The sequence below is a fragment of the Falco rusticolus genome, chromosome 1 (genome assembly GCF_015220075.1).
Source record: "Falco rusticolus isolate bFalRus1 chromosome 1, bFalRus1.pri, whole genome shotgun sequence".
Classification (NCBI taxonomy): Eukaryota; Metazoa; Chordata; class Aves; order Falconiformes; family Falconidae; genus Falco; species Falco rusticolus.
In genome coordinates, this window is record NC_051187.1 from 107,986,048 (window position 1) to 108,013,469 (window position 27,422).

The 27,422-nt window shown below is 36.9% G+C and overlaps 1 long non-coding RNA gene across 4 annotated transcripts in view; it reads left to right on the forward strand.

Moving 5' to 3' along the window:
- Positions 1–27,422, forward strand: part of LOC119151257 — a 109,989-nt gene that overhangs the window by 41,023 nt on the left and 41,544 nt on the right. For all 4 annotated transcript variants that reach the window (XR_005105352.1, XR_005105356.1, XR_005105359.1 and 1 more), the window contains 3 exons: positions 9,311–9,432; positions 12,727–12,813; positions 13,821–13,924. This is a non-coding gene — a long non-coding RNA (uncharacterized LOC119151257). The remainder of the gene's footprint in view (positions 1–9,310; positions 9,433–12,726; positions 12,814–13,820; positions 13,925–27,422) is intronic.

Here is a 27,422-nt window from a genome sequence, read left to right on the forward strand (position 1 = left end):
AATTGTTTATCAATCTTAGCTGAGTAGGATTTAAAAAAAAAATAAAATTAAAACATAAAAAGAAGTATCTTTTTGAAGCATAAAACAAAGAACTGCTGTCTTTGGAGGGCTAATTAATCAAATGCAGTCTTGTACTAGGCTGCGTTGTGTTGCTTTCCATGTCTCTATTACTTCTGGTTCCAGTTACCACAGCTGTAGTTGCTAGAGGAACTTTGTCCCATGCTCTGCTGTGTGGAGTACCGGCTGTCTTTGTTGTCTGATGTTGCAGAGCCATGGATGCTGGTGGGTGCTCTTTTTAAATATATATTGTACTTCACTTGAGTTTGCTAAAGACATAACACTTTCCTCTTTGGTGGATTTGGCCCCTCGCCCATTCTGTTTTATTGGGTTCACGTGGGAGTCCCAGGCTTTGTAACTGAATACACAATTTGAGCTGCGTATTTATAGGCTTTGTTATGTATAAATAAGCCTGGATAACATCACCAACCTTCTGTCTCTTTGGCAAAATCTCTCTTGCAGTTGATGTTTTGTGATGCCATTTTGATGTAGTTCAGTCTCTTTCCTCCTCCTTTTCCCTTTCTGGGGTCATTTCTTGTATATAAATGCACTCTTCCGCAGAAAATCACTGCTGCACCAAGAGAGCAGAAACCTGCTCCAACTCCTCTTGCTTACTGGCCTGAGTGCTTATACCAGGTGAAAGTGAAAGAAGGAAGAGGGGAGGCCTTCAGATTAGTCTAGCAATAACAGAATTTTAGCTGAAAGAAAGAGCTGAAAAATGGTTAAATAAAAGCTGGATAAACCCCTTTGACTATAGTAATAGTTTGGGCTTGGGTTGTTTTTTTTGTGGTTTTTTTTTTTGTTCTGTTTTGTTTTTTCTTTTATTGTATGAATAAAATAAACTCCAGAGACTTTCTCTGAAGGAGTGGCCTGCATTCAATTGCAGGATAGCATAACAAATTCTGGAAATATCTTCAGAACATTCTTTAAAACATTGAGCGAAAACCCACTCTGTGTACAGTCCCCTGTATACAAACTGCAGTTGAATTGTTGTGATTTCATCTCTGAATATGAGTGGTTTGTTCCTAGCAAATTTTCTGTTTTCATATAAACAGATTTTCACAATGAAATACAATACAATAAATTATTTTAGTCTCTACTGATGCTGTGAACATGCCAAAAGTCATGTTAACCCTGCCATCAAACAGAAGTTGGTGAAGCATGATGAGAAAATATTTATAAAAAGCATGGCCATAATCTTTCTTTAACCCAGAAATACCACTCTTGTGTTCGAAAGTTTGGGGTTTCCCTTCTGAGAATTAGGAAATTTCCTTTTAACATAGGAGTATTTCTAGAGAATATAAAGTATTCTTGTTTTTAACAAGAAGCAGGCTGGCCTAGTAACTGTAACACAGTTCTTAAGTGTGCCTTCATTTTTGTTTGGGTTTGTTGTTGTAAGCCAGAAGCTGGACATGCATTAATTCCTCAACTGACCTTCTAATTGGCAGTGATCTCAGTGAACTCAAATTATTTCAGGGCGGCTGAAATTAGAATGTGTTGCTGGTCTGCGTGGGGGCCTGTGCGTCACCCAGGTTTGTGCCGAGGAGGAGGAGACTCCTCTTGTACAGAAGCCAAAGGGACTGTGCTAAACAGGGGTGGCTACATACATATGTGGTTGGCAGCAACAAGGACTAGCAGAGTGTGGGAATGAAGGCAGCTTGGGTCTTTATGCTTTCCTGCAGAATATTGTCTTTTTTATCAGACTGTCCAGTTCCATTACCTTGGTTGCATGAAACTACTATTCCTCTATTCACAGAGCTTGGACTAGCTAGATGGCAAAAATTGATTTTTTTGGGAAGAATTCCCTAAATGTAGAAGAATCATCTGCTATACAACCTATATTCATGTTAATGAATGATCAGACTTAGCTGATGTGTTGCCTCTCGTTTAGAGATGGCTGAATGAGTTTGAAGAAAATTATGAAGCTGGACATATTTGACCTATGCCTCATTTAAAACAAAATCAGAAATGTATTTGAAGTTTCATCAAATTGAATCGGTTTGTTTCATTATCCTGTGGTGATACTGAAACCTTGCATTTCAAAGAAGTCAGAAGTAGAAACGTTAAAAGCTGCAAAAGGGTTTTTCGTCGTGTTCTTTCCAGCTTGAACCTATGCAAGCATTGATAGGAACCTGTTTTAAATGTCTACTTTTTTGAGACTTGGAAGTATGACTACTAACTGTGTATCTGATGGTGAACAATTATATTTTAATAAAACTGCCTACCAATGTGAAATTCCTCAAATATTACAACTATTATTACATCAAATTCTTCAGTCCATAATGGCTTATATCAAGAGGATGAGTAGAAAACTTTCTGACTTATAGCAGCGTCTTCTTCCTTATCTAAATAACTTGAATAGCTGCTATGCATATCACTGACTCATCCCACTTTGCTAAAAGCTCAATTACACGGAGCACTTCTGAGAATAAGGACTTACATATTGTACTTCTTGTCGCTCAGTTGAGTATTACTCAGTTGAGATTTACTACTGATACTGCTGTCATGGTTGCCTTAAAATTTTAATGGAAATCAAATATTGGAACAGATAATTCCTTTAATTTGTTGTATAAAACAGAAGAGGATAGATATACTTAAAGTTTAAGGTTTTTTGAAAATACTAAAAATAGAGAAGCAACATATTAAGTTTCCATAGTAACGCACATATAAATTCTTACAACTGATAAATGGAAGTAATTCATTCAAAGACATTCTCAATGGCCAGACCCCAAATCTTTCTCCTGCAATTAAATAGTGTCAGCAGCATATATTGAATGTTCCACACCCACTCTTCCTACATTTCTCTATAAAAATACACATCACCTTACTTTTCCTGCCCTGTTTTAACAACAGCTACAAAGCTCTCTTTGTCTGAGAGTAATTTGCAAACTCCATTATTGTGTTATCTCTGTATTAGTAATGTATGTGACCAGATGTGGAGGAAAATAGCCTGTGTTCAGCTGTTATGTTTTTATATGGAGAAAGGACTCCAGGATATAGTGACCTTTGTTGCCAACAAACTGTAGGGATGAAGTCTTCAGAATTAATGTTTTTCACCCTGGAAATTCTGTGTACATGGAAATATTTGGATTTCAGACATTTTTCCTCTTTGTTATGGAAGTTTCATACTTAAAATAGTTATGATTATTTTTTTTTAGACCCTGAAGATCCCAGTATCTGCATTAATTGTAGCTAAGCAGTCAAATGATATGCAAAAAACATGTAGTTAGCAACAAATGTGTTCTCAGATTGTTTTTAAAGTTTGCGCAAGAATCTGTTCTAAGATTAAATGTTTTAAACTTGCATTTAGTATCTTTTCCCTGGCTGACCTTTCTGTCTTATATGTAACCACTAGTCCTCCACTGGTGCCACTGAACAGTCAGCTTACACTTCTAATGTCACCTCCCTGGATGACCTTTTCTTTTTTTTTTATTTTCTTTTGTTTAAATTACAGGTGAAAATTAAATGTATTTAATGACTCCAGTCATGCTCAGATGGCTTTTGCCATTTTACAGGGAAAACAGCATTACAGTGCACCTGAGAAGCATTCATTTTGTTCATTGAAGACTTTTTAAAATGGGTAATTAACTGTAGGCTAATCTCTTCAACGTTGTAATTGCAAATCTTACCCTGATTAAATGGATGGTAGTTTCTGGTGCCACTGTCAACTGAGATGTTGCAGTGCTTGAAGAACTGTAGTATAAACTCCCCTACATTTTAACATCAAGTTAAAGACCAGAAACCCTTATGTTTCTTCTGTAATGGAGGAAAGAACTTGTTGTAAGGATTTGCTTAATGAGGTTGTCTTCATTAAAGTTTTTCAAGTTCAATGATTTCTGCAGAGACTAAGCAAACAAATTCATTGTGTTGGATGTGTTTTCATACAGCCTATTGCTTAGCAGGGGAAATAAAGAGTTCACAGTCTATCCCTCAGTGACACATATAATCAGGCTGCGGGATCTGATTGAACCTGCAGGACTTGCTTGTGATAGGTCACATAAAGCACGATATTTTTCTCCTCTCAGTGGTAAGTACAGAAGTATTTCTGAAAAGGGGAATTAGGCATGCAAATCTGAATTTCTTATTTATTTTTTTTACATGTACAATTATGGCACCTTTTACAACATGCCGAAACTAGATTAAAAATAATTTATTTTGAAATACTTAGCTGTAATATTGCTCTGTGTAATTGTATTTGGTATTTGTTTCTATAAGCAGATACTTAATACTTTGCTGGTTAAAGCATTTACAGAAATTGCAGAAGGCTGGTTCTACTTGCATTTTGTAGCAGCTGGTGCTAAATTGAATAGATCAAGCTTATTTAGACAGGAAAATGTACCAATACTTAATATTACTCTTTTTTTGCCCTAAAATGGAGCAATATCTTCCAAGTAACAGATTGAAACCTGAGCATTTTTCCTCCTGTTATGCAAAACAAAAGCAGAGCTATCATTTCTTTGGATATTTTGAGGAAAAGTGGCTGATTCTGAATATTTCCAGTTATGTCGCCCCTAAAGTCATACCTTCTGGGACAGGACTGATACAATGCTCAGTGAGGCACAGATACACAGTGACATCTTTCAAAACACACAGTGACTTTTAAAGGATATTGACGTTGTTTTAAACTAACACCTGAAGTTGAGAGTGGCACTGTTTCTCAGGAGCAGCACTTCACTGGCAGTTACAGGGAGGAGTTTTCTTTAAGTGCATTATCCTATGTGTAGGGACATCAGGAATATAAGTGGATATTTCCTTTTTCTTTTCCATGAAAATAAATAGGAAAAAGAGCTATCAGAAAACTTTACTAATTTAATTTTTTTCTGCTAGTGGCCTGAGTGACCATGTGTAATAGCGATTCTGATATTCATATTTTATTTCCTCTGTGCATCACTTGTTTCATTAAGCAAGGGATATGTTCATCCTGGAAAGAGATCCAGCCTCAGGCAAAACTTTTATGTTGCTGTTGTGACACAGAAATCTTATTAGCTGTTTCAAGAAAACAGCTGAAATTGATGGTTTCCTCAATGCTGTGTTTTTAATCAGTGGCCAGTGTATTTTATCTTTTATCCTATCTTCAAATACTAGCCAGAGGGTGACCTTAGGCCGGTAGATGTGTTAGAAGAGTGAGTATGGTTCTAGATGTTGCACTTTGGAAATTTTTTGATACCATAAATTGTAAATCTACAGCTATCAGCTTATCAGTAATTTGTTGTAAAAAACTGTAAAATCTGTTCAGAGGTGCAGCTTTCATCTTGGAACAATCCAACCCATCACTGCACACCTAACTAGCTGAGTTGTATAGAGCTGCTGTTATTTATGGATGAAAATGCATTGACAGCTAGAGAAGACATCGTTTGAAGACAGTTACATTGTTTAATGTAGTCAGGTATGCTTTTATTTGCCTTTATTTTATTTACTCAGAACATGACAGTGGAACTGCACTAATTCAAAATTCCCTATGTTCAGCCACATCTATACTATATACATACACAAATATATTTACTGATATGGTTATATAGATATAGATACAGTGAAAAACATAAACAATACAAACCATCGTGCACTATAACATGCAATAAACTACATGTTTAATCAACAATAAGATATATTCTTTCTTCCAAGCATATTTTTTGACCAGGAATAAGTAGTGATGGTCAGTTATGAAATATTTTGTTGTTCTTGCATTCCTGATTGGCTTCTAATCATATTCTGGCACTTCAAGAATACCACTGACATCTTAAAAATACATACTTGGTGATAACAGAGTAACTGTAGAGTCCATTCAGTTCTCTGTAACCTACTTCATTCTCTTTCAAAAACAAATTTAAACCAGCTTGTTGGGTATGAAAGGTTCTCTGCAACGAAACTCACTTCCAGCACAGGTACTTCAGAGCTGCCTTCATTTCAACACATTTCAAAACACACTGATGTTCGCATGAAGTTCCATTGTTTTTCCAGGCCTTGATCAATAGAATGAATTACTCCATACCTGTTTTCCTGCAGTCAGTGCATGACAACTGACTTAGAGAGAAGCTGGATAGTTGGGTCGTTGTCTTTTACAGAGAGGGCAGGAAGTTTTCTTAAATTTGTAGATTAGTCAGTCAAGTCAATGACCATTCAAAAAATATCATACCGATTTTAATTGAAACAAAAATCTTTCCTGCTTCTGTGACAAAGTGTCTAAAGAGGGAGCTCACTTGTTCTTCTATCTTGCAGAGAAACTTTTTGTTCCAAATATTCAAATATTTTGAAATTTTCATTCAATATAGCCCACTTCTTTTTTTTTTGGTGGTTTTTTTTTTTTGTTTATTTGTTTGTTTTGGCTTGGTTTGTTTTTGTTTTGGTTTTTGGGTTTTGTTATAACATCAGTGAAACAATGTACCCACTGGCACTTTACCTGCTTACATAAGCTGTTATTTCACCAGGATCATTATGCTAGTATGTTTGTTGGCTGCCAACCTTATAAGTTAACTTTTCCTGTACTTCTTCAGCAAGATGTGTTTTCAGGATAAAGAACTAAATCCTATTATCAAATTATTTGGAAAAATATTTATTTGAGGTTTGTTGGGGAAAATCAGTTTTCATAACAATAAGTTGTTATGATGCAGGGAAATATTTATTTCCATTCACACAGATAACAGAAAAACAGAATAGACTTTGACAAATATTAACAGGGTACAATTTCTTATCCATGGTAATATAAAATAAGGCAAAAATGAATTATTAACTTTTCTTTTTCTTTGACTTTATAGGTCTGCTCAGAAGTATAAACACTAATCTGCTGTTGAATGTTTCTTGTGTATACTTTATTAAAGTTTTTCCTCTTTTTTTTTTTTTTTTTCTTCCCCCAGCCAGGTATACTGTAGCTTCTCCAAAGAAAGTGAGTAAAAAATGTTTTCTGTAGTACCCTTCCAGAAGCCAAGAAGCAACATTAAATTTAAAGAAGAAAAATGTTTATTGAAGTTTAAGGAGGAAAGGGTTATTAAAGCAGTTTTCCTCATGACTTCAGCTGGAAACAGTTGAAAAGCATGTTTCCGTGAACACTTAAATTAATTGTGCACATGGTGGTTCCAAGTTTGGATTTCAGGAGTTCAAAGAAGGACAAAGAACTGCACAGACTTCATGGATTTGGTCTTTTGTCAGATAGTGCCCTAATGAAAAAGCAAATACATTGTGACAGAGGGCAGTAAATAGAACAACACCCCCCATAAATATAGCTTGGAAGACTTCAAAATACGTTATTTTACCCTAATTTGAAGCTCAAGAATTGACATTTCCCCCAGTGTTTGGCTGTTCAGATTTTAAAAACTGATCAAGTGCAATTTAGTAACTAACTGTCACGCTGTGTGCTCCAGTCTGAACACTGAAATAGTGAAATCACAAATTATGAACTTCCTTCAGCTTTCGTCACACAGCACAGCTCTCTGAATAGACTCCATGGTCTTTCTGACAGGTGCCTGTTCAGGATCTTTGCTTAATGAGTTCTGTGTAATTAGTTATTACAATACTATTTTTCCTATGGTCTTGTCACCGAAATCGGGAAAACTCCTTAATACCAATGTAGCATTAAGAAGCAGACATTATTTATTGCAGCATTGGATGCATGGGGGATTGTTCCACCACACACCATATGTTTCATTCAAACAAAATTATATAGTCCACACTTATGAGTATGCATTACATTTCTCAGAAAGATCATACATATTCATTCAACAGGCAGTACCATGTTAATTGAGCATCGCACATGCTCCTTACAGCTATCTCTGAGTCTTCTAAGGGATCTCATACCACAGTTGACCCTATAGTTACAGGTGACCGATCACTGAACCTTAATTTAGTTCCTTTATATCGAGAGCCCAAGGAGAGTCCAAGTTGGTTTCATTAGTTACCTATACAATGGTCTCCTCAGTAAGTTTTAAATGAGTCTTTCCCTCTTTAGCATAAAATTACATGAGCAAGGTTGGTTAGCAGCAGTCTCTCCATAGTGATTACACAGAAGCAAACAATATAGTTGCAAAGCTAAAACAGAACACGTTAAGAAATCTAGTTACCATGCTAAAATAGACTATGCGGTAATAGTCTTGATTCAGGAAAATCTCCAACTGGAATCAATTAAAAAAATATCTGAAGAAGTTCGTAATACACAGTCATAGGCAGAAAAGGCTTTTTCTTGCAGGCTTGTGGGAACTGGGAAGCTGAAGACTGGCTTGATAGGTGCTCAGTGTGTTTTCATGGCTTACACCTGGGAGGATAATGGGGCCTGTCTGCAACGCGCGCTCTGACCGGTTGATCTGAAGATCACAAAACATTTTTCTTTTGAATCCTGCCTCTCTACTACTCACTAACATTAATATAAGTAGATATAGTCCAAAGTATCAGAAGAGTTGCCTTATGCATGTGTTTCTGTGTGTGTTCCCTGTTAATGAGAAAACAAAGTGGCACAGGGCTTAATACCAATATTTCTAAAATACAGACACAATAAAAAATACTTTAAAGCTTCATTCATTTTGGACTAAAACTTCTGATATACCTACCAAGTATTCTAGGATCTCCCATTTTCCCAGTATGTAAATGTAGCTCAAACATCTTCATTACAAAAATTTGCAGTTACACTTAATTTTCAAGTTTACCGGTGTCAAGACATTTCTTTCCTGAATAGCAGAGCTAAAAATTGAATGGTCTCTGATGCTGTTCCTCAATCTGAAACTGAAAAATGAGAGAAATTTACATTTAAATAAAGTTCTCTGCATGTGTTGAAGCTGTTATTAACAAGATAAATTGGTGCACCAAGTGAAGATCCTGGAGGCTGTGTTGACATATCATTGTTTGCTTTACATAAGGAATATGCAGTGTATCAATGCCACAATTGCAGCATTAATAACTGTTCCTCCCCTTTTTTGACAAACAAGAATATGGTGGCAATGTCCCCAATTAAGGCTCTAATGGGTAAAATCTGAGATTTAGATATTTCTGTCAATACAGTCATTAAAAACTAGTAATTATCAATATGTTTAAAATCATCATTTAGCTATGAATAAATTAAGAATCAGTTATTAGGAGATAGTGTTACATCAGGATTACCTTAAATAATTTAGTCATTAAGCAGGGAAAGACTGGTGAGTATCTCCAAGGAGCAGCTCATAGCACTAATGTGTCTATGGAGATGTGGGCTGATATCTCCCACCTACATTACCTTACTAAGGAATTTTTGCCTGTAGGTAACAGTTGTGCGTTGTTTTTATGATTTTCACAGGAAGGAGCATCTGTGAGCAGGCTGCATACCTCTAATCTTTCAGTTGTTCCTGGCCCAGCAGTTTAAAAGGTATAGGGACACTGTGCAAATAACCCGCCAGCTTCGAGACACAGCATTTCTGTGTAAGTAATACCTCATGTTTATACAGTAAATTTCCAGTGTTGTGGAGCTCCAGATATGCTTGCATGCTAACAATACTGTTATGAGCATGATGGTTTAACTTAATTATTTTTCAAAGTGCAAATTCTACAAAGTGAATGTATATGTATCATTGTAGACACGGTGACAAAAAGCCTTTGTCAAAGATACAAGTGACTCTAAATTTTGTCATGTTAGACTTTTTTATTAGACTTAATTTCATTAAGGGGAAAAAGGAATCAATTTTATAAACTCAGCAGGAACTGAGATCCTTGCACCTGGATTGTAGGTTATTTTGTTGCTGGACAGAGGTACGACCAAGGACCTAGATTTAAAATACATTTCACCCAAGATACAGCAATAGCTTGCTTTAGCAATACTTTGTATGTATCTAGATGAGGAGTTAGTTACCAACCTGAGCGATGCCTAAAGACCCAACTTCAAACGGTATTTAAACAGTTACTTGAAATGCTTGGATGCACTTAGTAAACAACAGGGGTATAGACTGGTTTGGGTGGTCACACCAGACAGGGTGTGAATGTTCCTGTGACTACCTTGTGACAGATTTGAAAATCCCGCAACAGACCTCTTGATTTGAATAGAACATTTCCATAAAATTATTAGAAGAAATAAGCCACATGCCTACCTTTCTGTTTATAATAAAATTTAAAAGGTGGCTATATTTATACCTGAAGGATGTTCTGAGCTTTTAGTATGTCAGTATTGTATTTTAATGTGCTGGGGAGCAGGGCAGGGGGGGGCAAAAAAGCTGGAGAGGAGTATCACTTTGACTATCCAAATACTTGGAGCTAGCGTATCAGTGAAAAGGTTTGATTACCCACAAATATCCCTATGAAATAAGGATTTTTACTTCACCAAGCAGTCTTGAAGGATGCACAAGAAAAGATGAAGTGCTCAGGCAGTGATATAGAGATGCATCAGGACTGTTTGAAGCACTGTTTCCAGGGCACTAGGGAAATACATGTCTTGTAACATCTGTGCCAACGAGACAGCAGCTGCCCCCCACATGACGGTAATCCCTTTGCAGTAACTTTGTCAATGCCTTCATGCCATCCTCCCATGTTAAAAAGTCATTGGATGAAGCTCTTAAAAAAGTATGAGATTGAATACAGTAATAACCTATGTCCAGTTTTCATTTTTAATTTTATGCTTCTAGGGTTTAATTTAATCTTTAGCTATGAGCAGCTAGGAGATTATCCCATAATTGCCCAATATCGGTTGTGTAGATCTGTGTAGTCTTTTGAAGCAACTGGGCATCCAAAAGGTCTGATTCTGCTTTTGCCTAATACATGTGTCAGCATGCAGCCACCTGATGGTCTTAATTTTTCCCTGTTCATTTCCATAAAATTACACAGGTTAAAATCATATTAAAGGGGCAGAAACAACAGGAAAGGATTTTTAAATGTTTCTCCAACAGATGTGTCTGCATAGAATCATCATAGAATCATTTAGGGTGGAAAAGACCTTTGAGGTCATCAAGTCCAACTGTTGACCCAGCACTGCCAAGTCCACCTCTAAATGATGTCCCTCAGCACCACATCTACACATCTTTTAAATACCTCCAGGGATGATGATTCCATTGCCTCCCTGGACAGCCCTGTCACCAGAGCCTTTCCTAGAATAATAGCCCCAACTTGCAAATAGGTAGCTGTTTTCAGACTAACATATTTTTGCATATCTAAGACAAAGACAAATGATACTAAATCAGGAGAGTAAACAATGCTAAATCAGAAGAGTTAAAACTTAAGTTGTTTTTACAAGCTTTGATGACATGTTGAACTGTTATTTTAAAAATGCCTGCATAATTTCTCCAGTCTTCATTTAATGAAAAATAAAAGTATTACAAAGTGGTTGCAGTTGCTCTAGGCAATTTAAAATCGTGACTTTGCCAATAGAATTACTTTTCCTCTGTGATTGTAACTTGAATTTAAATTTCATTTTAGTGGCTATTACTCTATGTTAAACTCTTTGCTTTTCTATTTAGAATTTTCTGCTCTGAAGGAAAAAGTTAAATTCCTGCTTAACTCTTCTTTAACAAAACAAGTGTGATAATTTTAATTTTTTTTTAAAAGTTTTCTTCAAAATAAAACCATAGGATCCAGGCTGCCTCTGTGGTTTGTCTGGTGGGTGGTACAAAACCAGATCCTTTCAATGAATGTTCTGTTAACTTGTGGAGCATTAAGCATGCTCATAAATAGAGCTTGCGTTTCGTAAGGTACAAATGTCCATGTGTATATATTCCCCGTGGGTTATCACACTACAGAGTAGGATTGGGTTAATACTTGGATATAAATGGAATATTCCAAGGAAGAGAAATTCAGAATTTGACTGATGACTACATATTAGCAGAGTAAATGACAGTGCAAGGACTGGCAGCATTAATTTGAAAAAAAAGAAGTGCTTCCAAGAAGAAAGAAAAGAATTGCTTTGCTTTTATAGTAACTGTAAGGGTTTTTACTAGGCAGGCTTTTAGCTCCCTTGCTGGTCACTATTGGAGCAGTCTGAACAGTCTGACCCAATGCAGTTATAACCTCTTAGGATACTAGACCTGAGGTTTTTTCTAGCACATTGAATTAGGAGTCTTGTTCTGGTACCTAGCTCATATCTATGTGCCCATCAGTCTCTACTTCCATCTATTCAGGATTTTACAGTATTTGTACCCTGGTTGTAATTTAGGTCACATTTACATGAGCTTCCCATTCTATGAAGAAACATATTTGCTGAAAAGTAATCTCTCTAGTATCAAGTAATCAACTGCATTACTTGAATGAAATTCTTATTTTTAGATATATAAAAACATGTGTCTAATAAGCACATTGCTTTTTGATCATGTTTATGATGGATTGTCAACATTCTGTGATTCCTCCTTGACAGTGAAACATTACTTGTTAGCATTTAATTTCAAGTGTTTCAAAGTGTGACTTCAAGGAAACAGAACATGTTTATGTCAAATGTACCACACAGTGTATTAACAATCACACAATTTACTAACATTTAGTTCATAAAAATTTGTTACAGTCATACAGTCATTGGTGGGAAGGTGGGGCCTTTAGAGGGACCAATATGAGCTAGCATGGTTAAACAATCAAGGAACAGAATTAAAAAGGAACATCTCAAAAAGCTAGTTATGTCCAAATGAAGAAAGCAGGAAAGATGAACCATGACAGATTAAATGGAAATATAGAAGGCATGCCAATAGAAGTTTGAAAAGTCACTTATAAATAGCATTACAAGCTAGTAATAAATTCCTTTTACAGATGCAGCTGGAGCAAGATGCTTTCAAGAAGGCCTTTAGGGACCAAAAGAGGAGTTCAGAGAAGATAAGGCTATAGCAAGAAAATCAGGTAATTTTTTTGGCATCTATCTATAGAGGAGCTTGAGTGTGCTGGAACTCCTCCACATGGCTGTATGCACCTCAAACTGTGGCACAGGTAGAACAAACTGAACAACAGAGCAAATTGTCAAGAGCAACAGGAACAAACTGGCAGGTGGAAGTGACACCTGCTTAAGAATTCTACAGGACTTCAAGGACGGAGCCGTCAAACCACACATTCTGATATGCAGTCTCTTTTACATTTCCTTCAGTACCAAAAAACTTGAAACTGGGCTACCTGACACCAATTTTTAAGCAGCATTCCAGAGATCTGAAGAAATGTAAAAATCTGGGGAATTTTTGAATAATCAAGTGAAAGGCAAAAGTTCCATATATGACTAAAAATATGAATAGAAATATATACTGAAAGGGTGCAGATGCTTTTCTCAGTGACTTGGGAAGAGCAGTCATGCAATTTTTAAATTCAAAATTAAGCATATATATAAGTATATATACGCATAAAGGTATGTTCAAGACTTACTCCCCTAATGAAGGATTGTTTCAGTCCTGCAGCTAGTTTAATCATGCAAATATTTGTGACACTTAGAAATTTCACAGATGCTGAGGTATGACATATCTGTAAAACCAAAAGGTATCTGAGATTATCTTTTCTAAAATAAACCCTATTGCATCACTTCTCTGCTTCCTGTTCCATTCATATTTAGCATGGAACATCTATCTTTGATGAAGAAAAGTAATGTTTGCTTTGTATCTAAAGATATGTAAAATGCGTACACATAAAAACATGGAAAGAGCAGAACTAATTCTGCAGTGGTTGTATTATAATTGTTAAAATGAAAACAACTTTATTTTCTGTTGTGAGCTCTTTGGCTCCTGTTTTCGTGAAACTGACCATGTAAGAATTAGCACATTTGTGACTCACCACAAGGTTTTCTTTAAAATAGCCTGAAGTAACTATTGTTCTAATAATGTCCATACTGGTATCTTAAGATTCATTGACTTTCTGATATCTGACAGGGTGGCTTATCCGGTGACTGTCGTAGGTGAGGACAACTGGAACATATTCCATCCTTCACAAGTTTCCTCCAGAGGATCATCTTGGAATTTCTGCTAAAGGAGAGGTAAGAAGGTAAGAAAAGCTGTTCATATAATTAAGAAGCAAACTGAAGAAGAGGTAACACAATTACTTGGATTTATTTCTTATCCTGGCTTCCTGCTATAGTTAGTTATTGATATTATTCCAAACATGGAAACCTCAGTTTGAAGCTATACCTTGTACTAAGTAGTGGTCCAAAACCGCATATGTGATATTTCTCAGAAAACTCTTCAGTACACCCATGGTAAGAGTTTAATCAGGCATCCCGATTCAGGGTAATGCAGACATTTAGTCAACATTAGCTAACCTCAACTTAAAATTAAAGGTAAGCATAACTTCACGCTGCACTCAGTCCTTAGGTTTCATTCTTTCATGTAATATTTCATAATTCACTGTACATAATTGTTGACTGAATACTCAGTTATAAAACAAAGCTAAAAACCAAGCAGTCATTCTGCAATCAATATTTGCCTTAAATGAATGGTTAAGTATTTCCATAACAGCAGAAGCCTCTTTTAGTCTAGGTAGTGTGGCATGCAATAGCTTCCAAAGTACAATCTGTACATTTTTGATTACTTTGTAAAGGGAGAAATAAGTATAATTACCTTCTAGAACTGTCATAATTTTTCAAGCTACCACTGAGATGCCTGTATTAGCTTCTGTGCCTGTAGATATAAACAATACTGCATTCAAAAGAAAATTGTCCTAAATGAAAAGTCTTGATTTATGAAGTCTGTTTTCTAGACTACCAAGTACTTGGCTACGTTCAAACAAATTGATTGGTTGCAGCGTTCTCCCTGACCTGGGATTTATTTTTTTGTTGTTCAGTCTGAGAAACGGATGAGGTTGATTCTTTCATTCTCTGATTGATTCTGCAAAAACAGTTCAGCTCCAGAAGCCATTTTCAACTAGTGTAGTTGAAAGGTACTGAGTTGTAAACAGATAGAAACAGAAGTAAGGTGTTGGCATCACAGTTGAGAGAATATGTACTCATTCATTTAACTTAATTCCTATTTTAGTTGAAAATTTACATCTGTGATCTGGAAACTGAAGCTTGTTAAATAATCAGAGGAATTTTTGTAGCAAGATGCTTGCCCCTATTATCACTTCTTCCTTAGCTGCTAGAGCTGCACTCTGGTGCCTGAATATTGCTTGACTGAATGGGACAAGGGAAAGGTTCCTAACTGATGTTTTGATCAGTGAATAGTTTAGGCCAGTACTCTCGAAAGACTGCTTCCAACCTGACCCCATACTGCTAGAGAGGACTCCCCTTCACCTAGTGATGTTCCAGCTGTGCCTGAAAGGACATGCTCTACCCTGCATCTTCACCCGTGGATTCATTGCTGTAGGTAAAAATAACTGATCTTACTATTCTGCAAGGTTCATTTTCCAGATCTTCAAATGATAAGGCCCTAAAGGAACACAGGAGAACAGAAAACTTCCTTTCTCTCACTCTTTGAACATTTGACTGTAGATGGTGTATGAGATATTGTAAGATTAAACTTGTTATATTTCACAGATTTATACCTCCTTCTCTCTTATTTATTTAAATTTGGCATTATTTATAAACATAAGTGAAAACATCAGGATAAAATTTAAGCATATAATTAGCCTAGCCTGAGCAGACAATCAGCTTGCATTTAAAAGTAAAGTCCTCAAGGTACTAAATGTGAACTGAATGCAACAAAAATAGTGAGGATTTCAGGGATTTTCAGGGAGATCACACAGCAAGAGAAGTATCAGCTGCTACCGTCAGGAAGGAAATTTCCCAGCCCTAAGTTTGCCCTCTGTTCAAATTAGGCTGTTTTCTGTTTGTGGGGTCTGACATTGGATAAACCATTGCTGACAGAGTTGCCTTTAAAAAAATCTAAAAGTTGTTTTGAAGATACAGATTTGTTTATTTGAACAAAGGGCAAGTATATAACACCTTGGGACACTGCGAGATTAATCAGGGAGCAACTATTTTGTGTTCATGCATGTAATTAATACTATAATAACCAGGAACAAGGCTGAAGAACAAAATTGTCTATGGATGACCCTCATTCTTACTGCAAAATTTGAGCTGAAGTTCTGAGGTTAAGCTTGCATGTGTGTCAGTCCAAGCATAAACCCACCAGTGCCTATTGTCCCACAGAGGGAACTGTCCTCTGCATTCACGACACCTGGATATGTACAGCTAGACCCATTGACCAGCAGGGAGACTATAGTCTTGTCTAATCTGCTGAATAACCACATTGAAGGTCACTGCATGGGTTATTTGGTTTGCTGCTTGTAATCACTGATCTAAATGGGCTTTGGTAAAACTCTTCATCTCTCTGATCCATAAATTTCTCTGACTGGTTAAACTTAGCTGGTTACGCTGCACTGATTCACAGTTTGCATGTGAATAACCGTGTGAGTGCCCCTGCACTATTAGAAAGTATTGACAGTGAGATGTCGAGCAGACCTTGCTATCTTTAAATTATTGCTTGACTGTAGAAGAAAAAGAGCAAGGAGCACTGCAGGTGCCATCGTGTTTGCCCATGTAGTTTGGAAATTTTGTCTGGAACTACAGCGAGAAGCACCTTTCAGAATATTGTGGTCCTGAACCATCTGCTGAAAAACAAGTCACTGAGAGATAAGTGACCCCTCATATTTCGTGAAATAGGAACCTCATTGAGGTTTGGATTTTTTTTTGTGTGTGGACATTAATCATTAAGGTTTACTGTGGTGTCCGCTTAGCTCTTTACTTTTGAACTGATATTGTTTAAGGATAGCATAGATATAAATATCACTGACAAAATGTAATCCACAAATATGAGCTGTGACTGTAACTCAGAAATGCTGTAACTGTTTACATTTCAAAGCTGCGGCAAATTTTAAATAAGTGTATTAATATGAAGTATGTAACTCAGAAATGCTGCAACTGAATTTCAAAGCTAAGAGGCAAAGTGATTTCAAATAAGTGTATTAATATGAGGTACCACATTGTGAACATAACAGCTCTTTTACAGGCTGTAAGTACATGTGAGCTTGTGGAAAGAGCAGGTATTTTATGTGTTTTATATGTTTTTTAAATGATAACATTTTGATATTATCAGTGGTTGTTTGATAAATACACTTTCCAGGTCTCAAATATTTTTATACAATATTTATTAGTAACTCTCTTCCTCTGAAATTAATGTGAATGAGAGACAAACTCATCACCTTGCTATATAGAATAACACAAAGGAGTAATTCAGCTCTGAAATTATAGGCTAAAATTCCATCTTCACAGGGACCTAGTACTTAGATTGCTTATATCCCCAGCTACAGTATCATGAGGTATTCTCTGATTTTTGTTTGCAAAGAAAAAACTCGAGTTTAAATTTGCAGAATTTAATTTGCCTTTCTTTCCACCTATTCGGGTAAAATTCATATCATTTAAATATTTCCATAGTAGACCATATCAGACTTTGGAAAAAGAAAAGCACATAGTCTTCAATACTTAAAATTGTGTCTGCACTGAGATCTGAAGTGGATTTTCCTTCAATTCCACATTCCAGTAATTGCTAAAATAGAGGTGTGGCTGAAATTAGATTCAAAGAATGTTTAAAAAAACCACAAAACACCCAATAAAATTTTCTAAGGAGCTGAGGAAAAAAAGCTCAATCCTTAAATATGAAATGAACTAGAATTAACAGTACAATGACATTTTGAAGTATCTAAGAATTATTCCTTTCTTTTCTCAAGACAGCAAATGTTTAAACTATTCCACATTGCACATCTTCCTATGATTTGCTATACGTTTGATGTTAAGTCATTTTTCCTAAGAAGCATGCACTAAAAATGGTGTTAAGGAATATCCACAGTTTTGCAGTGAGCATTTAATAGCCAATTAGAAAATAAAATTTTAGTCTCTACCATTAAGGGTTTGGTTTTTTGCTGGTTTCATCTACTGCTAAAAAGGTGCTTTTATTAGGTACACCTTTATGACTGCAGAAAAATATGCTGAATTTCAGGGATAGTAATTTTCATACCTGCCTTAGCAGAAGGTACATACAGGCTGTGCAAAGCAGCAGATGTTAGAGGAGATGCAACCGCATGGTTAGCTGGAGAGTATCTTGACTGGAGTCTCTTGAGCAGTGGGAGAACTGGCTCAATCAGAAATTGAGCCATGGGAGCCAAATCAAACTTAGCAAGTCCCCGACAAACTCTTGTTGTCTTATTACTAATGCTGTCACTTCAGTCTACAGCAGATAATGTGCAAAGATCTTTCTGCAAAGCGGCAGATGCCTGGAATTGCAATGTCAGAACTGTAGCCAAAATAGCCAAAATATGTAAATTTGAGTTTAAGTTACTCAACGCAGTTTTGGAGAGGTTTCACTGACTACATTTGTTAGTACTGTTTCTACCTGCATTATTTAATGCCAGAATCATAAATTGTTACCTGAATTTATATATCATTTACAGCTGCAGTTCATGCAGTCGTGAACCAAGTACCTGTGAGCTTGTCTGCCTGTAAAGGCAATGTGTAAAAAAACTATGTATTTACAAAACATGTACAAAATCTTCAGTACTCTACTTGTACAAAAGTTGTAAAAAATAAATTAGCTTTCCATGAAACCATACAGAGTCACAAATTCGATGATGTTTAGATATCTTCCGAGATGCTTGTCTTTGGAGTTATCATTCAAATATGGACATTTTCCTACAGAGCCAAGTAATTCCATGAAGTCAATATAACGAGAATCAAGGCAGAACAGGAGCACAGAATCAGCATTACTTTTGTAGCTGTTCACCGCATATTAAAATGCCTGCTGCCTGTCATGTGGGTGGATGAGGTCATTCCAGATCAGATTTTCCTCAAGGCTTGGTCACGTTCTTCATATTAATTTGGGTAAGGTAGCTGGCTGATAAAATTAGAGGCCAGACAGTTTTACTGGTGTGAAGGAGAGAAGGAGGCAGCTGAATTTTGCAGAGACATCAGAACCTGAGACATCAGAGAGCCTGACAGCAGTAAAAGAACAAGTTGAGTGGGAGTGGGAGAGAGAGGATAGTCTAGATAGGGTCTAGGGGGAGATGGGGAAGTTTACTTGACAGAGAGAGAAAACTTCCCAGTAACATAGGAATACGATTATTCTTCTGGAAAAAGAAAAGGTCGTTGTTGCTTATGATTAAAATTTGAACGATCAGCCCAAGAGTCTGGGAGGGGGGCTAAAAACCAATTTTCAGTGCAGAAGTTGTCAAAAACAGCATAGCGGAGAGGGGTAGAAATCCCTTCATAGTACCAGCTTTCATACACAGAGCTCATTTATTCAGTTTTGTTCTTTCCATCTCTGTATGTGTATTTTAAATGAAAAAGGAACCACCAGACAAATACATGAAGATGGTGACTGCTCGAGAGAGTGTACCTATAATATTCTATAAATCCATTGTAGCCTATTACTTCAAAATGTTTTCCTTGCAACAGATATAATTTTGAGTAGAAAAAAATATTGCACTCATATAGAAAATGTCCTTTCTTTTGACAAGATATTATTTTTTTAAAAATTCTAAACTATGTCAGAATTTTACACCTGGTAATACTCCCACCAGCTCTAACCTGGCAATACTTGTGTCATATTGAGAAATTAACTTGCTCCTTTTTTTTTTTTTTTTTTTTTTCCTAGAGCTGGCTTTGCATTTAAATTGTGCAGTTGTTGAAAAATGGAAGAGATGTTAAGCTTTATTTTTTGTTAATATTTTAATTTCATTTTTATATACTTTTGGCCCATGGGCTTTTCTTTGGTTGTCACTTGTTTGATTGTTTAGTGTCACAAATAGAATTGTGTTACTTTAAGCAGCACTTTTCTCCTAGGAGATTGCAGTCCTAATCAGGCTTGACAGTTGATTTAAGTACAAGAATTTATCTTCTGAAGTTTTTTTAAAACATTAGAAAGAAAATCACAGCAAGCTATATATGGCTTGAGATTTTATCTCCTTCAGTTATCTCTTCTAAGCGCATTTATGGATTCAGCAGTGCTGAAACTGAATCAGTGCTTTCTTTATAGTGATACGGAAAATAAAATGCTTAGTTTTGTCCTATGATGGGAATGCAAAAGGAGACAAAATAAAAAGAAAGATAAATGCATTTATTAAAAAATAAGTTTATGGAGTACTAAAGTTGGGGCCATATTAGACATTTTTCTTCCAACTGATCTTACAGAAAGGTTTTTTAAAAATAAGGCTTATATTACTAATAAAAGAACATATTCATAACATTATTGAAGTACGATGGAAGGGAAACTAGAAGCTAGATCAAATTTAAGCAGCTGTTGTGCTAGGAACACTAATTACCAGAATGAACAATATTGTCACATTGCACCTTCTGTCTTTTGCTTGTAGTCTTTTGTCTTATGTTTGCATTGTGATTTTGGATAAGAAACATCTTACTATATCAGGGGTTTTTTGTACTGTGGCTAGTCCACCTAGCTAGCCCAGTTCACTTCCCTAGCATTACACTGTAGCACCACACAAATAATGTAATTTAAGTCAAAAGGAAGTTTAAAGTTCTGAATTTTCAGAAGCAAGTGCTTGAAGTGTTCTGATTTAGATACTGAATGTTTGAATGAGCACTGAAGTTTTCTGTGTAATTTCCTGGAAGTTTTGTATAATTTCTCTCTTTGCCTATGATAAGGGAAAAATAGCTTAGACAGGAAAGGGTCTTCTCTATGACTTTTGCATAAAATATGATAAGTCCAATGAAGTAATCAGGCAACCTGGAAATTTCAAAATTAAGCCTGGATGCATTGAGATAGACTATGGGAGTTTTTAATTACATTTGTTCTTAGATTTTAAACCAGTCTATTTCTGTTATTCTTAGTTGTCTTTTACTGACTGGTAAACTGTTTTTTGCAGATGTGGAACAAAGGTATTTAAAATTCATAAATGCTCCCGTGTTCTTGGAGCATCACTGAAAGCACTTTAAGGGCACCCCAGCGCTGATATATCTTATGTACCAAACTTGAGGTCCACACAATGGGCTGGATGTGTTGAGCCTCAGTACTTAGTACCTCATTTCTGTGTCTGCATGTTTAAAAATGTAACGCATAAACCACAGCTAGCTGCCTGCATGTTAGTCATGGTAACCGGGGGATGTGAGGACCAACCAGTTGAGCAGTGCTAAGCTACGCTAGCTGTAGGGTATCTAAGGCACCAACTAGTAGACATGACCTAGAGCTTCTGTGTACCCAACTCCCTGATTGTCTGGGATTGGCAGTTGAAGTCCCTAGGGAATATCCTTAGGCATTTTGAGTAGCATCAGATGTCTGCTCAACCAGAATGAGCCCTTTGTTGATGATGAAAAAAATAGGTAGGGTGCTCAGGGCTTAATGATGTACTGGCCACTATGAAAGCAGTATCCAAACCTGACTGAGAGCTTTCACCTCAATCCCACTGCTTATTCTGCTGGAACAGTCAACTCTTTTATTTTGCAAATTGGATAGTCTGGGGTTGTTTGCCATTTTGCATACTGCTTAGTAGTAAGAGCATTTTCCCAGGAGGTAGAAAGACCTGCCTGATTATAGGAAGGCATGCTGAGAATTACTTTTCCTGCACATACAGGGTACAACAATTATAAAAAGAAAATGACAGTGAATATCAGAAATACAACTGTTATTTCACTGTCAGCACGTACTCACAGATTGCAGTTTCTAATCCCAAAATTACTTATGTATTTTATCCATTCTCTGTTTCCTGCCCCCCCCCCCCCCCCAAGCATAATATATAAACATTGCTAGGGATAATGCTTTGCACTTCCGTCTTTCAGTTTTATTCTATTATTGAGTTCAGCATCCCTGGCACTTCTCCCCATGATCTAAGAAATTTTAATGCCTGGCGCTGCACCAGCTCTGCCTCAAGAGAAGTCTTTAACACCAACAAATTATAAAGGCTCTTGTGCTTCTTGTCTTGCCCTACTTTCATGCAGAAAGGGGAGACTGATTTCCATAACAACTCTGTTTCTGGAACATAATTTCTTATTTCAGCTCCATTGGACATAAAAAAATTCCATCTGAAAGCTTCATCAGAAACTTAGCAGACTTGAAGTAGATGTTTGTGATAGTTGAATTCTACTATTTAGATTGGAACAAATCATCTTTTCACTGATTCCCAAGCCTGAGAGAAGGAAGATGTATTGGCCCAGAGCATTATGCGTTCTCCAAAGTACACAAACTTATTTTCACAGAAAAAGCTGTCAGAATCCCAGCAGTAGTAGATGGAGACTGGAGAAATTAATTCATATTCACCAGCTATACCATATACCTAGTCATCTCATGTAGAGGAATGAAGGCAGTGGGTTGGTTAGCACTGATAACATGCAGCTGTGGCCTTGCCTCAAGGCAGTGGGTTGATGGACATGGATGATGTGCAGCTGTAGCTCATTCAGCTAAGCAGTTAAATAGCCCTGAGGAGTGTGGGAGAGGGGGTTGGATGGAGGAGGAGCAGTGTGGTCTGGCCTCTGGGGGGAGGAGAAACAGCATGGACAGTAGAATCTTAATGAAGGTAAAAGCCTTGTTGCAGCCTACTAGTTTGTTTGTGCTGTAACAATCTCTGAGGAACTGAATCAGGAAAACAAACTTGGCTCTGATTTCAAGCCTAGGCCTTGTTGTTGCAGGAGTAGGTATGATCAAGTGATGGAATGAGGGGGAACTTCAAGACAGTGCGTGAGTCCTGTAGTTGAAGAAATGAAGAGGAGCAAAGTGTAAACAGATACACACACACACACAAAAATAAAAATATGTAATAGACCTGTAAGCTTTTTTTTTTTTTCTTTTAACTCTGTAGATTTTGGTATGTGGCAAATTGGCAGACGTGGGAAATACTTGCTTAGCATGAAAGTTATATAATGCTAATACAAATTTTAGCTGATAATGTCATATTTTTTGCTTAAATATGGATTAATTGAGAATTTCAGCTTTCCTTAAAATCAAGCAAACAAGCTCTGTTTCACTCATGATTACAGAGAAAGGTTGAAAATATGCAGTCATAAAGGCTCAAAGAGCAGAGGGCAGGACAGCTAATCTATAAAGATGCTACCTGTCCCAGCAACAGCAATGCTGTTCTTAAACTCAACATTTTCTTTCCAATTACTATATAATTTTGGCTAAGGAAGCGGCTGATTGGTACCGAAAAGGTGGACTGTGTTGCTTTGGAAACATGCAAGGTTGATGGGTAGGTGGGCTTCTGTGGACACACCCCCCACCTAGCCACCCACCCCAGCTTGCTTTGGAAATGGTTACAATGAATGGTCTCACTAGAAGTGAAAGAGAAGGATTGAAACATGTCCTTACTCAGAAACTTTGCAGTAGCACATTATGTCTTCCAAGACATGTCCCTAGTAATTGAATTTGAAAGTTAAATGCTCCAAGGAAAAACTGATCTGCTCCCATCGTTATACAGATGACCTAGTATCTGAGAATGGCCCTTTCTGAAGGCCTGACTTGGTACATGGAGACCTGGGCAGGGGTAGGTGTATTGCTCCTGTTAAATAATGAGCCAGCATTTATACGGCGAGTTTAGGAAGTGCCTCTCAGTTTGTTTTGGAACAGCTGAATCCCTGCTGTATAACCCCCCCCAAAAGAGCTGGTTGAAAAGTTATTCAAGTTTTTTTTTTTATCTTTTGAAATTAAACTCAGGGCTACTCACCTGAATATTTTCTCTTAAAACTTTTCTAGGCTTCCAGTGCCTCTCTCTAGCGGTCAGTTTACAAACACATCTCTGCATTACAAACCGAAGCCTGTATTCAATTAAAAGAAAATTCAGTAAAGATTTCTAAGTCATAGGAGAGAAAATTGGCCAGAAATGATGGATAGTTTGTTGTGAAATTAAATTTTTTATTCTTTTTCTTTCCTTCACATACTTGTTCAATTTTGGTAGGTTTAGTGTTCTCATTATCTGCCTTTTACAGGATGAAATAAAAGAAACGTTCAAGAGAAAAAAGAAATTAGTTTTGCATCAGTTAAATGAATAAAGCAGTGCCTAAAAAGACCCCAACTTTATAAAAAGTTTTACACCATCTGTACATTTGTAGTTGGCACCTGATGACAATAGATACCATATTATCCCAGAATTCATGAACTGAATGCATTTCCAAGTATTCCAGTTTTGTTAACTCAAGGGTGACGCCCAGGACATTGAACACTCCTGAAACGGATTTCAGTGAAACAGTATGCATGGAATAAGGTCAATAGGTATACATGTGGCAGGATGGCATGTAATACAGTTGTGTTGATTCTCCTCCACTGATGGTGGAGGAAAATAGCTAATTATGGAATAGCGTTTGAGAAATCCTGTCATCTGACATTTCTGCAGTTTTAGAAATCTCTGAAATATATGCTTTGAAATGCTTAAAGATGACAGTACTGTCATACATGGCTATTCAGTGTCATACTGGTAATGTACATGGAGAAGTGTCAGTCCTCCAAATGCTAGGCAGGGTCCAGCAAGTAGCCATGCTTTCCTCAACTCTTAATTTCTTACTGGTGTTATCCCTTCCTGAATCTGACCATTTTAAAATATGTCTGTCACAGTTTACCTTGGGGAATTCATCACCAGATGTGCAATATAGTGAGGATCAAATACCTGACTGTCCTTTACATGTTATATGAGTTTTCTACTCTACCTGAGAAGTTCTTGATGAAGTTAAGCTCATTAAATAAGGAAACGAAAATGACTGAGACAGCCTGCTGTTAGAAGGAAAAACTGGTGAAGGCAGGATGACTCTATGCAAAAGGAATAGAGTTTCCCACATTCCAGGATGGAATTTTAACCGGATGGAATTTTAACCACTGTATTTAGAAGCATACATTTGTTGCCGTTGCTATTCAACTCTTTGTGGAAAGATACAGCTTTGAATACATAGCCAGGTAACTTTCATCACCTATGGCTAGAGGCACTTGCCTACATTATGAAATCCAGATACATCTACTTTATCTTTCTTAGAGCAGTGGAGTAATCCTGGGCCTCCAACACCACATAAAAGTGTCCTGCTCTCTGTGTATATTTCTCTCCAATCAGAAATTCAATTTGAGTACCCTCATAGTAACACTTTTATCTAGAAAACATATTTTTTTTCATTGGCATTTCTGACAGAGTAAAAATGGTTTATAGCAAAATTTCTAACAAGCTGTAATCCTTGCAATTCATGAATTGTATATGAATACTTTTATCCTGGCTTTTAATATTATTTAGTTGCTTTATAAGGTATGTATTTTAATTTACTGTTTTAACAAATAATTTAAACTGATTTTTCTAATAATTTTAATGTTGGCTATTGGGTCAACTGTAATTCTGCATCACCCATTTAAGTATGTAAAAGAGCAGGCAGAACGTATCCTCTGGTGGACTGCTCCACCTTGCTGCTTTCAAAGACAGCAATCGCTTCTTTACTCTGCTCGAAAGTGAAGTATGTTAGTAATTCTGGTAATACCACTTCATCGTTCACATACAGCAGCTTTTCCCTTACAACCGAACAGGATTTACCAAACTGTCTGGTTTATGCACTTCTTAACACCACTTGCCCCAGATACATGGCAAAAAATATAGTTCCTCTTTGGGATTTATCAAGAAACAGTATTTGTAAACATACACAAGACCTGTCCCAAGCTAACTGCTTTGGTTTACTGGGGTTTGACTTTATTCTAAACTTAGACAACAAAACAGTCCTACGGCCCTTTCAAAGCCTGGCTCTGATCCAGGGAGGTATCCAGTGCTCCTGGGTAGGAACAAGCAGAACCCACCTGATCTGGCAGCACCAGCCAAAAGAGGACTGACACAGTTCTCTGAAGTTCATTAACCCCATTGTTAGGGTATTAAACATACTGAACTCACAATGTTTTTAATAATTTTCACAAATCAATTTTAAAAAAACCAAAAAAACACTATGAAATTTCTTGCAACCTACACAGGCAGCAAGTTCCATATATTCCATACGGCACCATAAAGTTTTACAAGAAACTGAAGTTAGAAAAATGGAAGGCCATATGGGAAGCAGGTGCAAAATGCTTGAGTAGGTGTCAGAAATCTAATATGAAAGCTAAACATAGTAAAAAGTGTAAGAAAATAATTTAGCTGAAATAGACACACAGAATCTTCGCATAAATTGTCTCTGGGTTGTGCGGTTTATTTTGTTGCCAATTCAAACAGTAGAAGCTACCTCATCAGGCTTTGTAAGAGAACATTTTTGTAATATCCTGGGACCCTTAAACAGTAATTTTAAGTGGCTTTAAATTGAGTTCAACTTTTATAATAAATACGATTGTCAGGAAAGTTAAATCTTTTAATTCTGCCCCACCTCTTTCAATACCTTCCTGACCATTGAACAGTTACTAAACATGTTTACCAGAACTCTTTTTTTTTTTCCTTTAGAATGTTGCCAAAAGTATCCTGTATGGCCTTTTTAAGAATGCAAACTTCTGTTACACTGAGCATAGGTTGACATCAAGGCCACAGAAGATTTTCTTTCTCATGTTTTCTCAAAGAAACCCTCTCCTTTTTAGGTGCAGATGGTGTATTCTGAGGAATTTAAGAAACACTTCCAAAATTCCATGAGTTTTGACACTGTGGTAGCTCTAAAGTATCTGAACCAAAGTAGTATGTCAGCATCTTCCTGGAAACATTTTTCTGTTAGTACTGATATGTATTAGAGCTGCTTTAGCTGTGGAATGGTGACAAGGTCTCACCACTTTTAATGTCTCTTCCAAACTGCTGTTTTTCAAATTACGAATCTGTTTTCCAAACTGCATTTGAGGCATGATAAAAATATGACTTTGATGAGAAGTAGGAAGCAGTAGTGTCTTGCATTTGTGAGTCTAATGTTATGAGTTAAAAAGATACTGTGTTAGTACTTAGGATGTGCATGCAGAATTACCACAGCTACTCAATTTTCAGGGAGCCTTTTTTTCCTTTTGGGAACTCTCTATTCTCTTGGAAAATCCATACTCCAGAATTAAATCTAGGTCACCTCTTTAGAGGAGAAAAGCATGGCTGGAAATGGAGATTTCAGTCTTAGCTGCCCTACCTTCATTGTTTTGGGTGCCACAGATGTTGTATCTGTTAGAAGTGTGTTAGGCACAATTCAGTTTCAACTTTCTGTCACATTTCCATTGTAAGAGCTTATTTGTATACAGCCAGTTTTTGACCCTGCTTTGAAGCCAGACTCCAGACCCAGGCGTGTTATACCCCCTAACAGCTGCTGCCCCCTGCCAGGGATGTGTTCCTCCAGGACTTTGTCTTGGGGGGAGAGCAACCTCTGCTGCCCACTGATGATGGGGGATGTGGCTTAGGATGCTAGGAATTCCCTGGCAGCAGCAGCAGCGTGCTGAGTGCTGATAGCTCAACTTCTCAGCCTCCTCTCACGGACCCCACCTCAGGGACACATGCTCCTGCATAGGTGTTGTTTAGTACCGTGTCCTGAGAATGAAAAGCTTGGATGCAGGCATTAAAGGCTTCGAAATACTAGCTTGACTCTGTCATAATGGAGGCATGGATATTTCTTTGAGCTGCGTCACTAGTGCTGTAGCTAA